The 17852-nt window shown below is 43.1% G+C and overlaps 1 protein-coding gene across 3 annotated transcripts in view; it reads left to right on the plus strand.

The window, feature by feature from the left end:
- UTRN (utrophin) overlaps positions 1-17852 on the plus strand; it is a 565993-nt gene that overhangs the window by 17690 nt on the left and 530451 nt on the right. The gene's annotated exons all lie outside the window — the stretch shown is intronic.

Genomic DNA, 17852 nt, shown 5'->3' on the forward strand with positions numbered 1-17852 from the left:
CTGAGCGACTTTCACTTTATACTCTATTTACTTTGTTATCCTTATAGTCCCTTTGTAAGGTGTTTAGAAAATGTTATACTGCGGAATGTAAAGCTGTTTATTTCTGTGCTTCTACTTATAGTATCTGTGGTCAGTTCTATAACATCAGTTCAGTTTAGTTCAGTTGAGTCGCTCAGTCATGTCCGACTCTTTGCGACTCCATGAATCACAGCATGCCAGGCCTCCCTGTCCATCACCAACTCCCGGAGTTTACTCAGACTCATGGCCATCGAGTTGGTGATGCCATCCAGCCATCTCATCCTCTGTCGTCCCCTTCTCCTCCTGCCCCCAATCACTCCCAGCATCAGGGTCTTTTCCAATGAGTCAACTCTTCGCATGAGGTGGCCAAAGTACTGGAGTTTCAGCCTCAGCATCAGTCCTTCCAATGAATGCCCAGGACTGGTCTCTTTTAGGATGGACTGGTTGGATCTCCTTGCAGTCCAAGGGACTCTCAAGAGTCTTCTCCAGCACCACACTTCAAAAACATCAATTCTTCGGTGCTCAGCTTTCTTTACAGTCCAACTCTCACATCCACACATGACCACAGGAAAAACCATAGCCTTGACTAGATGAACCTTTGTTGGCAAAGTAATGTCTCTGCTTTTGAATATGCTATCTAGGCTGGTCATAACTTTCCTTCCAAGGAGTAAGCGTCTTTTAATTTCATGGCTGCAATCACCATCTGTGGTGATTTTGGAGCCCAGAAAAATAAAGTCTGACACTGTTTCCACTGTTTCCCCATCTATTTCCCATGAAATGATGGGACCAGGTGCCATGATCTTAGTTTTCTGAATGTTGAGCTTTAAGCCAACTTTTTCACTCTCTTTAACTTTCATCAAGAACAGACCCTTAATCATGTATTAAATCCCATTATAATACTGTGTCTCTAGAAAAAAAATCAGAGTGACTTGAATTATTCTAACGTACGTGTGCTTTTTCAAGAGATGTAGCCTGTTAGAAGATAGAAGGGTGTTGTTATTTGGAGAATGCACACGCATGCTTGCTGTCTGTCTGGGACTAGCCTTTTGGAGCATTTGGTGTAGCACAGATCTTACTCTGGGGACCTGGCATCAAGGCAGATTGCTCAGAGAGGGGAACTCATTTGCATGCAAGTTTCAATGAAACATTTAGGGAAGTCTGATGCTGACCTATCTTTTTATGTCTCCCTCCCTCCAAAAAATACCCTGTGAGGGAGGCGCACGGTGCTAGTGAGGACGGCCTGTGGTCCTTTTCTTGTCTTTGGGACGTGGCTTGCTTTGTTTTCTCTGTTTGATTGTTCTTCCCTCCCCACCCCTTGGTTTTGAAACCTCCATCTTTCAAACATCAGCATAAATGCCACAAAGCATTCTATTCTTTGATCGATCACAGAGCCACAATCAATCCCGCTTGTTCACTCTTTATTTCTATTTTTGGCTCCTCTTGCTTGTGTATGGGCACGTGCTTTCCTAACGACCTTCTGATGCCGCCTTTAGCTTAGTCTCCGCACACACTAAGTGCTCAATAAAGGCTCGCCATGTTCTCTTATGGTTTAAAATAATCAGACTTGCTGTTATACGTACCTTATTCACTCAGCACATGCTTGTCATTCATTCAGTGTAGCTCGATGATGGGCCCAGAGGTGAGCAAGACATCGGTCTCTGCTTCATTCAGGTGCTCAGGCTGGTTGGGAAGAGAGGTGTAAGGAGACAACCCTGCATAAACCCTGTGTAGTGTATCCAAAGCTGGGGAATCAGGGGAGGAGGAAGGACATGTCCTACTTCATTGGGAAAGAGAGAGCCCTAAGAGGAAGGGAGTTGAGGTATGCCTTGAGGGATGCATAAGAGGTAGTTGTGTGGCTGTGAAGGGAGGGCATTCCAAGGTGATGGGAAAGAACAGTGTATTTTGAGCCTGCAGCTGGTAGGTGAGTGTGGCTGGGGTGTTGTAGATGAGGAGAGAGGTTGGGATCAGATTTTGAAAGCTCTTTGAAAGCAGGCTAAGAGGTTTGATCTTTTCCCTGTTGGGAGCTACTACAGGATTTTAAGTGGGTTAATGATGGAGTAAGTATTGTTTTTCAAAAAGATAACTTGGTGGACAGTATGAATGATACATTTCAAAGGGAGCAGAGTTGAACGGAGGAAGGGAGCAGATAAGTTGTGAAAATAACTAAGGTTAGAGATCATGGGAGCTTGGACCAGAGTGGTACGAGAGTAGAGGAGTAGGGGAGAGGAATTGAAAGATGGTTTGCAGTTAGTAACAACATGTATAAAGCTATAAGGTAAACTTCGCTTCAAGGGATTTGTTTTATATTCTTCAACCTGATAGATAGCTTTTCACATTATAATTCATATATATATTTTTCAATCAGATGTATAGTTTTAAAAATTATGTTATAAATCATGTTACAGCCCTGTTAGTATTTGCTCTTCCTCCAGAATTAATATGCTTAACTTGATTAATTTCTACATTTTAAAGGTAGCTTTTACTCCTTAATTACATTAACAATTGCTGTTTTTCTAAAGTAGCCCTCTTGGTTGGCTTGTTCAGGTGACTTTGAATTGAACTGTTTTAATAGCATTTGTAATTTTTTTCTATATGTATATTCCGAAAGAAATGTCATGCTTTAGGAAAAAAGTAGGTTGATTAAAATAAGAAAAAAGATAATATAAAAGCTCTTTGAAAAGGAGACAAAGAAAGGTAATATTAATTTTATCTTGAAGGGAATAGTCTTGGACAGTGGGAAGAAAATTTGTGTGTGAAAAGAGCCTGGAAAACTATTTCAGAGGAAACTTAAATGAAGAATAGGATGTTTCATGTGAGGATAGTGTCATCCTATATTACTGATTTCACTTTCAACAGATCAGTTCAGTTCAGTTCAGTTGCTCAGTCGTGTCCGACTCTTTGCGACCCCATGAATCGCATCGCAGCACGCCAGGCCTCCCTGTCCATCACCAACTCCTGGAGTTCACTCAGACTCACGTCCATCGAGTCAGTGATGGCATCCAGCCATCTCATCCTCTGTCATCCCCTTCTCCTCCTGCCCCCGATCCCTCCCAGCATCAGTCTTTTCCAATGAGTCAACTCTTCACATGAGGTGGCCAAAGTACTGGAGTTTTAGGATAGAGTAAATGCAAATTAAAAACAAATCAAGAACAGACATTGAGAAATACCTCTCATTTAGGAAACAATTAAGTGGTGGAAAGGTCATTGGAGTCCAGTCAATAAAGCAGGGATGCTCAAAAATCATAATTATTCAGGTAACAGATGCTTTTCGTAATGTGATGCTCTGTTGTAGAAGTTTGAGGAATAGAAGAAAGAAGAAGTTACTATTGTCATATTGTTTTTTCTCTTGAGTTCTGTCTTTCAAATCCTAATATTCAGTGGGCTAACTTTAAATTCTAATATAGAAGCTGATATTTCAGAACGGTCATTCCCTTGACCTTTAAGGAAAAACAGAAGAGCTAGCTAGAAAATTCTGTGTTGTTGGGTTGTACATTGTGGTTTCTAAGGTTTTGACTTGGCCAGTTTAATTGTCTCTTGAGGTTGTGAATCTGGCTTCAAGATTCAGCTTTATTTTCTATTATGGACATTGTTAGGGAAGGACTTATTTGTCTGTCTCTGCCTACCTACTTACCTATCTATCTATCTATTCATCCATCTGTCCTTCTAACCGACCATCCATCCATCCTATCTGTAAAAGACATTTTGACTAGCGTGTTGTCACCTACTATATGTCAAGCACTTGGATTGGCACAGGGTGACTAAGACATAGTTCCAGAGGTCAGTTAATCATTTGCCCGAAGAGGGCGGTTGTGCAAGCTTTTAAGTAAACAGATTGAGCAGGCAGTTAGAGTTTTAAAAAGTGAAACAGCACAGGTTGCTGTGTGAGCTCCCTGGAAGGGTAGCTGATGTCTAGGGGTCTCAGGAAAGGTTTCTTTCTTGAAGAGAGATATTTAAACTAAGATCAGAAGAGTGAATGCAAGTGAGACAAAAAGTGGGCAGAGGGAGATGATGAGGGCTATTGAAATAAAGGGAATCAATGACATGTCAGAGGTTTGGAGGTTAAAACCGCAGATCGCTTAGTGTGGCTGAAGTAGGGTTGAGAAGTAAAAGTAAAGGCTGGGAAGTTAAGCTGAGACCAGTTGTTGAAGTCTTGTAAGCCATGGTTGGGAGTTTGGGTTGTATCCTGAGTAACTCTGAAAGGATTTAAAAATTTTGTTTTGTTTTGTACTGGGGTATAGCCGATTAACCAGCAATGTTGTGATGGTTTCAGGTGAACAGAGAAGGGACTCAGCCATACACATATAGGTATCCATTCTTCCCCAAGTCCCCTCCCATCCAGGCTGTCACATAACACTGAGCTGTTTACAATAGCAAAAGACATGGATGCAACCTAAATGTCCATCGACAGGGGGATGGATAAAGAAGATGTGGTCCATATATACAGTGGAATATTCAGTTCAGTTCAGTCACTTAGTCATGCTCGACTCTTTGTGACCCCATGGACTGCAGCACGCCAGGCTTCCCTGTCCTTCACCAACTCCCGGAGGTTGCTCAAACTCATGCCCATTGAGTCGGTGATGCTATCCAACCATCTCATCCTCTGTTGTCCCCTTCTCCTCCCTCATTCAATACTACTCAGCTATTAAAAAGAATGAAATAATGCCATTGCCAGTAACATGGATGGACCTAGAGAGTGTCATACTTAGGGAAGCAAGTCAGACAGAGAAGGAGAAATATTGTGTGACATCACTTATTCGTGGAATCTAAAAAGAAATGATACAAATGAACTTACTTACTGAACAGAAACAGACTCAAAGACTTCCAGAGTAAACTTAAGGTTCCTGGGGGGTGGGGATGATAGGGGAAAGGGATAGTTAGGGAGTTTGGGATGGACATGTACACACTACTTTATTTAAAATGGGTAACCAACAAGGACCTAATGTATAGAACATGGAACTCTGAAAGGATTTTTTTTTTTTAATTTAAAATTTAACACTATTTTAAAAAATAATGAAGCAGTCCATACCAAAAAAAATGTAGAAATGATATACCGGATATGAGAATAGTTCCTGAAAGAAATGAGGGAAGAAAGTTTGGGTGTAGGGAAAATCTGAACTTCAGCTCAGTTACAGCAGGGGACCATCTGACTCCTTAGAGAGCCCTGCAGCTGGGGTGGCTGTTCAGAGGTTTCCCTAAGTGAGACCATGGTGTCGAGCTTTGGGGCCCATGTCTTGGCCTGTGTACTAGCTTTAGGCTGACCCCAGAAGGAGGAGAAGTGAAAGTCTGGTCAAGTCAACTACATTGGGCCAACTGCCATTCCTGGAGCTATGTAGAGCTATGGCTTCTCAGCGCCAGCACTTTGAGCTGCTGAAAGAATGAATGAAGGTGTGTGCTGTCTTCTGTGTAATACAGCCTAGCATCCCTTCAATGATATACACCGTGCCATTCTCCTGTTTGTGGGTTTGAAATAGTTCTTATTTTTTCAAACCTCAGCATTAAAAAAAAAGTTGTCCAGTTTCCAGATATTTCCCAAATTCCTCCCCCAACACACACACACACACACACACACACACACAGAGATTACACACACTACAACATAAACCTCAATTCAAGTATCTGATCACACGCTATTTATTTTCCTCTGGCAATTGGTGATGCCCTCCTCTCTCTCACTCCTGGTTTTAGAAGGTTTTGCTTCTCTGAGAAGTTTTAAATAGAGGGCTGATCTGATGAGATTTTCTTTGCAGAATAGATGACTTGTGTTGGGGCAGTGGATGGGGCTAGGCTAGAGGCCTGGAGGACCACTGTGTGACTGTCACAGGTGAAGAATGAGGGGTATTGTTGGCCTGAACTAAGGAGTGGTGATTGGCATAAGAAGAGGGGAGAGTTGGAAAGCTTTAGGCAAGAGACAGACAGAATGGGATGGAGTGGTGGGGAAGGAGTCTGCTTTCTGCTTTCAGCACCTGGCAGGAGTAGCCTTTCTGTTAAAATTTTGGGGGAGAGAGATTGTTGAGTGTTAGTGTTATTCGCTCAGTCATGTCTGACTCTTTTGCGACTCCATGGACTGTAGCCCTCCAGGCCCCTCTGTCTATGGAATTCTCCAGGCAAGAATACTGACTAGATTGGGTTGCCATTCCCTTCTCCAGGGGATCTTCCCGACCCAGGGATTGAACCCAGGTCTTCTGCATTGTAGGCAGATTCTTTACCTTCTGAGCCATTTTAGGGGAGAAAGATGATTAGGGGATGTATTCTTTCTTTCTGTCCTTCTGTCTCTCTGTCTGTTTGCCTGTCTACCCATTATCTACATCTCCTAGGAGCGTGGCCCAGACTAGGATCACATCCTTGAAAACTGACAGCTGGAGTCTTGACTCTTTTCCTCAGTATCCTTGGAACTCTTTTAAACACATCCTTAAAATTTTTCAAATTTTGTCAAGAACTGTTTTATTTCTCTTCATATTGTCTGAGATTTTTGACTGACCCTAGAATGAGCATCTGGAAAAAGGGTAATTTAAGACATGGTAGATGATGGCAGTGGAAAATGAGGAATTAAGAAGTGATTTTTGATTTTTAATATTTTTAGCAGATATTGGTAGTTAACCCCTTCGGAGTTGACTGTATTTATCTCCAAGAGTCACAGGAAACCAACTTGCAGATATTATTCTCGCTGACTTGGTTAGCTTGAGTGGAGAGGGTTATTAAGAAATGCTTGTAATGTGTCCAGAATTTTTACTAAATATGCCTCTGCATGTTTTCTGGGAAAAAAGTGTCCACAGTTTTAATTTTTTTTCTCAAAGGAGGCCTATCATCCACCAGAAACTTACGTCTTGTTAGTCTCTTGTAGGGTTTCAGTCTTTTCTGATGGGAACTAAATTGGCGGTCTGACACGCTGACATGAGTTTGGGGACCCACACTATTGCCCCAGGTCCAATTCTGGGCTGTATGTCACCTCTTGTCTCAGGGCCATTCAAACAAAAGACCTGATTGCCAGGATGAGGGTGAGTAGACACAGCTTGAAGGGCAAAATTTCTGATAATGTTTGACCCCAGTTTTGCATATAATGAATTTTTATTTGTTGATGAATCTTTCCCTTTTGTTGCTAAAAGTAGCAAATAATCAGACAAATTGCTAATTAATAATCTGGCTCAGATCTTTTTTTTTTAATTAGTGGAACTTGTGCTTCATCAAGCTCAGGTGGAGTGGGTATCACAGTGCTTCATTTTTTTTAACATCAAACATTTTTTGCAAATGATGATATATTTGTCACTTGAAAATGGGCCAGCAGTCTCTCTTGTACTCTTGGAGTAAGAGATGTGGTCTTCACATGAGAACCCTACTTCCTGATGGCCTTTCTGATATCTTTCCTCTACCCTCTCTCTTTTTTTTTTTTTTTGAGAGATCAGATCATGTACCCTTTGCTTCTCATGCCACATGCTGACCAGACCGCCCCCTCACCCCCACCCTCAGCTTAAGTCTTATATCATTGAATTGCATCACCCACTAAACGATATTGTTTAGATGTCACTCTGTCCCCCCATCACTCCCTCTCATTTCTTGGTCATTTTACCTCTTGGTTCACTGTTAACTCTCTCTAAAAGTCACTCTTTTTAAAACAAAACTTGTGGCTACCAAAGACGACAGGATCAGGGAGGGATAAATTAGAAGGTTGGGATTAACATATATAAACTACTCTATATAAAACAGATGACCGACAAAGACCTACTATGTGGCACAGGGAGATCAAACTAGTTATCCTAAAGGAAATCAACCCTGAATATTCACTGGGGGGACTGTTGCTAAAGCTGGATCTCTAATACTTTGGCTACTCAATATGAAGAGCCGACTGTTTGGAAAAGACCCTGATGCTGGGAACGATTGAAAGTAAAAGGAAAAGGGGGTGCCAGAGGATGAGATGGTTAGATAGCATCACCAACTCAGTTCAGTTCAGTTTAGTCGCTCAGTCGTGTCCGACTCTTTGCAACCCCATGAATCGCAGCACCCTAGGCCTCCCTGTCCATCACCGACTCCCGGAGTTCACTCAGACTCAAGTCCATCGAGTCAGTGATGCCATCCAGCCATCTCTTCCTCTGGCATCCCCTTCTCCTCCTGCCCCCAATCCCTCCCAGCATCAGAGTCTTTTCCAATGAGTCAGCTCTTCGCATGAGGTGGCCAAAGTACTGGAGTTTCAGCTTCAACATCATTCCCTCCAAAGAAATCCCAGGGCGTATCATCACTGACTCAATAGACATGAATTTGAGGCAAACTCTGGGAGATTACTGGAGGACAGAGGAGCCTGACGTGCTGCAGTCCATGGGGTCACAAACAGCTGGACACGACTTAGTGACTGAGCAACAACAAAGGGCACAGGGAACTCTACTCAACATTTTGTAATAACCTATAAAGGAAAGAATCAGAAGAAGAAAGCAAAATATATATCTGAATCACTGTGCTGTACACCTGAAACTAACATGATACTGTAAACCAACTATACTTTAGTAAAAAAATTTTAAAAAGATACTCTTGTTTTAGTGATTTTAATGTAAACATAGATGATTCTTTCAACACTATACTCTCAGTTTTTGAGTTTCTCTTTCTAATGATCTTGTCTTTCACTTCAGTGCTTCTATCCTGGCCAAACCGTATCATCATTTAGGACGGCAGGTCCTCCACAGTCTGAATTTCAAGTGTCACACTTTCTGGCCACCACATCTTAGACTTCTAGCTCACTCCCTCTTGCATCGTAAGTTGAGCAGTTTCTGCTTCAGCCGGGTCTAGAATCTGCCATCCCACTATCATTATGCTGTTGCCTATCCCTTTGCCCTTTATTGAGATTGCCAATCAAAAGCATTCCTTTCTCATGCCTTCAATTCCCTTGACGTTCTTGCTTTGTCATAATTGTCAAGCCCCACCCCTGGTTAATCTAAGTCTCTTCCTATTTTCTAGCAGTCCCCATGCAGAGACCATGGCTGGAAAAAAACACATCCTTCATTCCTTGCCTTAGTGTAATGTAAAATCATGCATGAGACCTTGATGCTACTTGGCACTCATCTTCCACTGTTCTGCATGATGATTTCATACCATCTCCTCTTTTCTGAAATATTCACCCCTTCCTTCCTATTCTGACTCTTAGCTGATGACTTTGCCTACTCTTTTCCTAAGAAAACTGAAGTCAACTGAAGAGGAATCCATAAGTTCTGACAATCCATCTACTTCTAACCAGCTCCTGCCCAAGGCCATCCCCACCATATAATGGTATCCCATCCTCTCTTGCTCAGTTCAGTTCAGTTCAGTCGCTCAGTCATGTCCAACTCTTTGCGACCCCATGAATCACAGCATGCCAGGCCTCTCTGTCCATCACCAACTCCCAGAGTTCACCCAAAATCATGTGCATTGAGTTGGTGATGGCATCAAGCCATCTCATCCTCTGTCGTCCCCTTCTCCTCCTGCCCCCAGTCCCTCCCAGCATCAGGGTCTTTTCCAATGAGTCAACTCTTCACATGAGGTGGCCAAAGTATTAGAGTTTCAGCCTCAGCATCAGTCCTTCCAATGAATACCCAGGAGTGATCTCCTTTAGGATGGACTGGTTGGATCTCTTTGCAGTCCAAGGGACTCTCAAGAGTCTTCTCCAACACCACAGTTCAAAAGCATCAATTCTTCAGTGCTCAGCTTTCTTCACAGTTCAACTCTCACATCCATACATGACCACTGGAAAAACCATAGCCTTGACTAGATGGACCTTTGTTAGCAAAGTAATGTCTCTGCTTTTGAATATGCTATCTAGGTTGGTCATAACTTTCCTTCCAAGGAGTAAGCGTCTTTTAATTTCATGGCTGCAATCACCATCTGCAGTGATTTTGGAGCCCCCCAAAAATAAATTCTGACACTATTTCCACTGTTTCCCCATCTATTTCCCATGAAATGATGGAACCAGATGCCATGATCTTAGTTTTCTGAATGTTGAGCTTTAAGCCAACTTTTTCACTCTCCTCTTTCACTTTCATCAAGAGGCTTTTTAGTTCCTCTTCACTTTCTGCCATTAGGGTGGTGTCATCTGCATATCTGAGGTTAGTGATATTTCTCCCGGCAATCTTGATTCCAGCTTGTGCTTCATCCAACCCAGCGTTTCTCATGATGTACTCTGCATAGAAGTTAAATAAGCAGGGTGACAATATACAGCCTTGACGTACTCCTTTTCCTATTTGGAACCAATCTGTTGTTCCATGTCCAGTTCTAACAGTTGCCTCCTGACCTGCATATAGGTTTCTCAAGAGGCAGGTCAGGTGATCTGGTTTTCCCATCTCTTTTAGAATTTTCCACAGTTTATTGTGGTCCACACAGTCAAAGGCTTTGGCATAGTCAATAAAGCAGAAATAGATGTCTTTCTGGAGTTCTCTTGCTTTTTCAATGATCCAGCGGATGCTGGCAATTTGATCTCTGGTTCCTCTGCCTTTTCTAAAACCAGCTTGAACATCTGGAAGTTCACAGTTCACGTATTGCTCACTCGAGGATATTTTCAGTGTACCTTCTGCATCCTCACTATTTTCCTTTTTAGTGGATTTCTTCCATCAGCATATGAACTACTGTTTTTATTCTCTAAAAATATCTTTCACTCTTGATCTTCCACCTCTCTCCACCTATCATCTTATTTCTTTGTTCCCCTGTATAAAAATACTTCCTCTGAAGAGGTTTTCATACACAGCCGCAAGTCCTCTCCTTTCATTCTTTCCTAAACCACTTTAATGGCACCTAAGTGATAGCTTCCTCCATGCAACTGAAACTGCACTTGGCAAAGTTACTGGAGACTTCCCTGTTGCTAAATCTGCCAGTCAGTTTCCAGTCCTCATTTTGCTCAATCTTTCAGTAGTGTCAACACAGTCCATCGTTTGTTCCTCCAGGAAGCACTTCCTTCACTTGTCTTCCAGGATGCACCACACTCTTCCCAGTTTCCCTCTCCTTTTCCTTTGCTGATTCTTCTTCCTCCCATTGAAGGATCCACGGTATAGTCCTTGGACCTCTTCATTATTACCAGTTACGCCTTCTGTCCTTCAGTCTTGTTTTAAATACCATCTGAACACTGGACTCACATTTCTATCTCTGGCCCCAACATCTTCCCCTGAGCTTCATACTTACATTAACAGATGCCTGCTTGTCATCTCCACTTACATGCCCAAATCTGAACTCCTCATCTCCCCCCAAGCCAAACCTGATCCCACCATTTTGCCCATCTCTCCTAAAGGCAATCTGATTTTTCCAGTTGCTCAGGTTGAAGGTTGAAAATTCTGGAGTCATCTCTGTGGTCCCTTCTTTCTCTTGTAACCACATCCAGTCTATCAGGAAATCCTGTTGGCTCTATTTTCCTGATACTCTTCCTACAGAATCCTAGCCAGTGTTAGCATCTCCACTGCCACCGGCATGGGCGAGGCCACTGTGACACATGCCTGAATTTCTGCAGCCTCTCTCGCCCACCCCATGGTCCTGCTCCTTCCCTCCTTGTCCCACTGAGGCTGGTCTGAACCAGCAGCAGAGTGAGCCTGTTAAAAACAGAAGTTTTAAACTTCTGTTTAAGGCATAAAAACAGGATTATGTCATTTTGCATTCACAGTTCTGCAGCTACTTCCCATTTTACTTATTGAAAAAGCCAAAGACCTGGCAGTGACCCACAGGCCCTGGGTGATCTGGCTTTATCTCCCCTTGACCTCTTGCTTCTTGTACACAGCCAGTGCCCTCCCAGTTCAGGGCCTTTGCCCTGGGGGCCCTGCCTGGAGTACTCTTTCCAATTCTCTGTGACTTGTGTTACTACCTTTACCCTCCTTTCTGAAGCACTTTCCACCCACTTTTTAAAGTGAAAGTGAAGTCGCTCAGTCCTGTCCAACTCTTTGCGATGCCATGGGCTGTAGCCTACCAGGGTCCTCCATCCATGGGATTTTCCAGGCAAGAGTACTGGAGTGGGGTGCCATTGCCTTCTCCAGAGGGTCTTCCCGACCCAGGGATGGAACCCGGGTCTCCCACATTGTAAGCAAATGCTTTACCGTCTGAGCCACCCGCTTTACCTGGCTTAGTTTTTTTCCGTAACACTTCTCACCCACTAGCACAGACTACAGTTTACTTGTGTGGTGTTCTGACATGTGTCTCTTTCCACTAGAATGTAAACTCCATGAGGGTAGGGCTTTGGCCTGAGTTCAGTTGCTAGTGTCTAGAACAGTACCTGACACATAGTATGTGTTCACTGTACATGTGTGCTCAGCGACTTGGTCGTGTCTGACTCTTTGCAACCCTATGGACTGTAGCCTGCTAGGTTTCTCTGTCCGTGGGATTTCCCAGGCAAGAATATACTGGAGTGGTCTGCCATTTCCTACTCCAGGGGATCTTCCCGACCCAGGGATCAAACCTGCATCTCCTGGACTGCAGGCAGATTCTTCACCACTGAGCCACCAGGGAAGCCCTTGTGTTCAATAAATAAAGGTTTTCTGTTGCTTTCAATAAACGTGTAATCCCTGAGATAAATATCAGTTTAATCTTTATTATATCTTTATTGTAGTGATCGAGTAGCTCCATGTTAGCCTATGACTGTTTCCCAATTACTGGCTGGCAGACAGCTTTATGTTTTCAGCACTCAGACATGAAATGAGAAGACTAAGGCCAGTGTAATGTACATATTTGTTAGTGTAAGGTTGTCAACTGCCTTTTCTTTTCCAAAACTGTCATTTATTCTGAGAGTGCATTAACTTTTTATTTGGCACAAAAATGCCCATTTAATGAAATGATTGTGGTAATTTTTCTATGAGATGAATTTTGGCAGTAGGAAACTTTCTTCAGATTAAGCACTCCAAAAGATCCAGGTATAGGGTTCCTGATGCTCATACTTTGTTAACTGTGTTAACTTTCCTCCCTCCCTTCTTCTTTCTTTTTTTTTTTTTTTCGGATCTTGGAAGTCTTTCTGAAAACAAGTCTTAGCTAGAGGCCCGTTTTAGGACTGTGATGATGCATTGCTACTCTCTTTAATGCAAGCTGACAGGTAGAGGGTAGCTTAGGGGGATGGGAGTGGTGGGAAGCCCACCTTCCGCTCCTGAGAGTCCTTTATAGTTTTTGGAATTTAAAAATCACTGCTTTAGCTGATAAATTCTAGAAAATCTGGGCACTCTGTTAAAAAGGAAGATCTTACTTTAGTCTCAGAGAGGAGTAAGGGTCTAGTTTTGTTCTTCAAATAACCAGGTATGTGACCTTGAATTAACTAGCCAGTTTCTCTGCACAGTTAATTGATTTGTTTGTAGGGTAAGAATCAGCTCTAACCCAATTTGTTTGTGGGCTAGATGATTTTACATAGATTGCTTTAGAAGCTCCAGAGAACCAATTGTTTAAATAAATGAATTGGGGTTCCCTGGTGGCTCATGCCTCCTTATGCAGGAGACCAGGGTTCGATCCTTGAGTTGGGAAGATCCCCTTGGAGAAGGGATTGGCAACCCACTCCAATATCATTGCCTGAGAAATCCCATGGACATAAGAGCCTGGCAGGCTATATGGTCCATGGGGTCACTACACACCTTAGCGATTAAATAACATCAACAACAATTATCTAAGCTGTGCTAGGGAAGCAGTGCATTCTGTTACCATCTTCCTCATTGCTGGAACTTCAGTTTTGTCTGCATTGATCTTGTGACTGTCCCAAATGTTCTCTATCCCTGGATTCTTATAGGCAGTATTGTTGTTGGGATTATAGAAAGGATTGTATGATAGCATTTGGGCTAAGCATTTAATGTCTCAATAGGATTAGGGATGAAGTATAGCATATTATTATTTCATACAATGTTTGAAAAGCAGAATATGAAAATCCTGCAGTACTTAAAATTGTTATCAATACTCTCTTGCAGCAATACTATAGGGATTGGTTCAAAACTGTATTTTGAATCTAAACATGACCACCCATTGACTGTGTCATCTTGGACAAATTGCTTAGCTCAGTTTCCTTATCAATGAAGTGGGCATAGTAATAGTACCTTCTTCTTTGTGTTGTTGCAAAAATTAATATATGTAAAAGTACTTTGGCACACAGAAACACTCAATAAATGTTAGCTATTACTGCCATATAAGAACTTATTATACTTGTGGCTGTATTCTTTCCTGTCTTTCTAAACAAGCATGTAACAATAGCTTCAATCATATCACATGAGCAAAATTTGTGTTTTTATTTTTTAAGTATATCCAAAATTTTGCCCTTTTTATATTCAATAAGAAAGCAATCTAGGATAGACTGAGCATCTTCAGGTCATGCAATAGACCTTTTGATGCTGTGCTTAATTCTTATTTGGAGCTTTTTATTTTTTCTTGTATGTTTAGCTATATATTCGATACATTTTTCTGGTAGGATTTTTGAGGAAAAAAAACAAAAGCTCTGCATGCATACAAAAATCCCTCCTCCCTTTCTGCATTTTATTTTTCTTACTAAGGCTTGGTGCTGTCGCCTTTTGTCTGGGGTCACTATAGTTGACATATTGAATGCATTAGTGTATCCCCAAGTATCAAATTTATAACCGGTTTATTTAGATCATTTGCAAATGTTTACTTAGAAAGAGCCTAGACCAAAGAAACCCCAAGCAGTGGCTCAAACGAGCAAAGTTGTCTTTCCTCTCATCTTACAGTTCAGAGTTGCTGGGTGCCTTGGTGGCTGTGCCCCATACGGTCTCTTAGGCAACCTGGCTCCTTCTTTCTTATAAATTCCATCATTCTGCAGTGTTGTCTCATCTTGTTTGCGGCTGCCCCTCAACACTACGTCCAAGTTCTAGTCCAAGGGAAGGGGAGAGAGGAGTGAAAAATAAGCAATGGCCTTTTTTGAAAGATATGACCCAGAGACTGCATCCAGGTTTCCTTTTGTTGTCCAGTTGGCTGCAGCTTGGTCACATGGTCTCATCCAAGGGCGAGGGAGGTGGGAAAGTGTGATTTGTGGTGGGTGGCCATGTGCTGAGCCTAAAATTGCAGGAGAACAGAAGAGGGCTGGGTGTCTGATAGCAAAAAGAAGAAGGGAAGAATGGATAATGCCATGTATACTTTTATAACAATGCCAAGTATACTGTTATAACAGCTTGGTGGGCTAGGTTTAAATTTAGAGTTCTCTACCTCCTAAGTAGAGGAGCTCTGTGTCAGAACCTGGCAGCCGGGAGAACTAGCCTTTTCCCTGGTTTTCCATGTCTGCTCCATTCTGCACTGGGAAGGGCCACGTGCACAGGTTGGTGGTCACCTGGGTGAACCTCCACGTCTCTCTTCGTATCTCACTTGCAAGCAGTGAATAGTGTGCCTCACCCTTGGAATGTGAGCTCAGGGCTTGTTTGGGCAGAAGAGGTCACGTGGACTCTGAGTGCATGTGTCCCCTTGGCTCTGTATTTTCTCCATCCCATGGGGAGGGAGGAGGCTGGTAGAAGACAGAATAGAGCCCCTCAAAAGGGCAGTGTCGAAAGCAGCACCCTTCTAGGTCAGAGCTTGTATTATAAAGGGAAACATTAACTTGATTTAGTTCTTAAACTTTTCTGCTTTCCCTGTCTATGCTTCATTTTACTCATATTTATCATTTATAGTATACTTGTTATATATTTAATCTACTAGGAGTGGAGTATCTTTGGAATGAATGGAGTGTCATTGTAATGGATGGTGAGGTGGGGAAGGACACCAGTGGAAGAGGCTGGAGAATATTCACTTATTTAGCTTAATGTTGCCAACAACTTAAAAAAAGTCCCTTTGAGTGGTCCTTGTGATTCAATGGCAGTTTGCCCAGACTTGAGGGAGCCAGTGCTCGGAATGAAAACTAGATTCACTTTGAAAATTTAGAAAGAAAAGTGACTAAGCAAGTTATAATAAGAATGTGCTTGATGGCGTGTGTCCTCTAACAGCAAATGAGGTACCGCAGCGGGCTTGGGTTCCTCGTCCACTCTCTGCTCTGCCTTCAGCTTTCCCTCCTCTGACCCTGTGCCTGGCCCGCTTAGACCCAGGACCCCGATCCCAACCTGTCCCAGGGCTCAGCCCCAGCTGCTCTGACAGCCTGACAACTCCCTGATGGGAAATAAAGTCGAAATCCAACCTGTGAGACTGCCCTTGGATTGATTCAGCAAAATACCCCCTCCTTCAGTTGAGAGATGAGTTATGATACACCCTCAATTGCATATCCAAAACCGTTGGGACCAGATGTATGGTTTGTTTGTTTTTGGTTTCAGAGTTTATGGTACATATGCTGTATATCAGGGGTCCCCAACCTCCAGGCCACGGACCGGTACCTCCGGTCAGATCAGGGCGGCATTAGATTAGAAATAAAGTGCAGAATAAACGCAACGTGCTTGATTCATTCTGAAACCATCCCCCTCCTTCCCAGTCCGTGGAAAAGTTGTTTTCCATGAAACCCATCCCTGATGCCAAAAAGGTTGAGGACCGCTGCCGAATATGATGAACTGTCTCGGGGGGAGTTTGAGACAGCATCCCATAATTAAATAGATGAATATTTCTGCATTAAAATGTATGAATATTCACACAAATAGAAGACAAACAAGGTTATAAATAGCCTCAGGTCAGTTCAGGTCATGTTTTGCTGCCAAGTGGGCTATGAGAAGACCTTTGGTTTTCAGAGCTTTTTGGATGCTGGCATCATATATTAGGAATTGTGTGCCTGTGATGGTCACCGTTTTTCTCAGTGACCAGACAGTCCTGTGTATTGAGTTTTGTAGTGCTCACAGCAGATCTGGGAGGAAGAAGATATTTTATTGTCTTTTGTTCTCTACCCCCCCTCCTTTTTCTTCCTCTCCCACCTCTCTCTGTCTCCATCTCTTTTCTTTCTTTCTTTTTTATAGATAGGGAAACTAAAGTTTAGTGAGTCTGAGTGACTTGGTTGAGATCAAGAGGGGCCCAGCATCCCTGGCCAAGGCACTTACTGTGCTGTAAAAAGTTTCTGATTTGCTTGTTTGAAACTCTAAACTAGCCAACAGAATCCTAGGTCACACTGAATGGTACAGAAAGACATGAGAGCATTAACAGTGCCATTGGAGGTAATCATCCTTTATAACATCGTTTCTTGATAAACGCCTCTCGGTTCACCTGCAGAGCGGGAGCAGGGTCCAGGACTGGGCTTGTCTGTAGTGATCGTCCTTCCAGCAGCTCCTTCTCCAGGCCTGGTAGAGGCAGTGGGTCAGCGCCCTCTTCCAGGGCTGGTGGGAGTGTGGGTGGGATGTAGGTAAAATGCAGGGCAGAGAGGGGAAGGTTCGGGTGTTTGGTGTGATAGGAGAGGTCAGGGAAGGGGAAATTGACTGAGGTTCTGACACTGTGTGGTCAGGGCCAGCTCCAGGCACTGGTTACTGTTTCGGAGCGGTTGCCATGGGCGCTGCTGAAAGAGGGATCAGAGACATGGCGAGTCCAGTGGATCTGTTAGGGCTGCTGCTTGGCAATGTTTTGTCTTTATGAATATTAGGCCAGAGCATCCTTTCTAGGTGGGCATCGGACAAACACGACCTCCGCTGGAGAGACGCAGTCTGATGGCTGGACTTAGTGGACTGTGCCTTTGTGCAAAGAAATGGTGTTCCTTCTCTTTGGAGTCATTGTTCTGGCTGGTTTCGGCCCATCTGCCCTCTCACCTGGTGCCTTCATGCTGTTTACAGACTTCACTTCAAATTTGGCAGCTTGGCATTAGTAGAGATCTGCCTGAAAAGCACTGTATCCTTGTTAGAATCCTGGGGATTGTTTTATGATGAACTGGGGAGTAGGTGGGGCTTCCCTTGTAGCTCAGATGGTAAAGAATCTGCCTGCAATGCAGGAGACCCAGGTTCGGTCCCTGGGTTGGGAAGAGAGGAAATGACAACCCACTCCAG

Source organism: Bubalus kerabau, chromosome 9 (assembly GCF_029407905.1).
Source record: "Bubalus kerabau isolate K-KA32 ecotype Philippines breed swamp buffalo chromosome 9, PCC_UOA_SB_1v2, whole genome shotgun sequence".
NCBI lineage: Eukaryota > Metazoa > Chordata > Mammalia > Artiodactyla > Bovidae > Bubalus > Bubalus kerabau.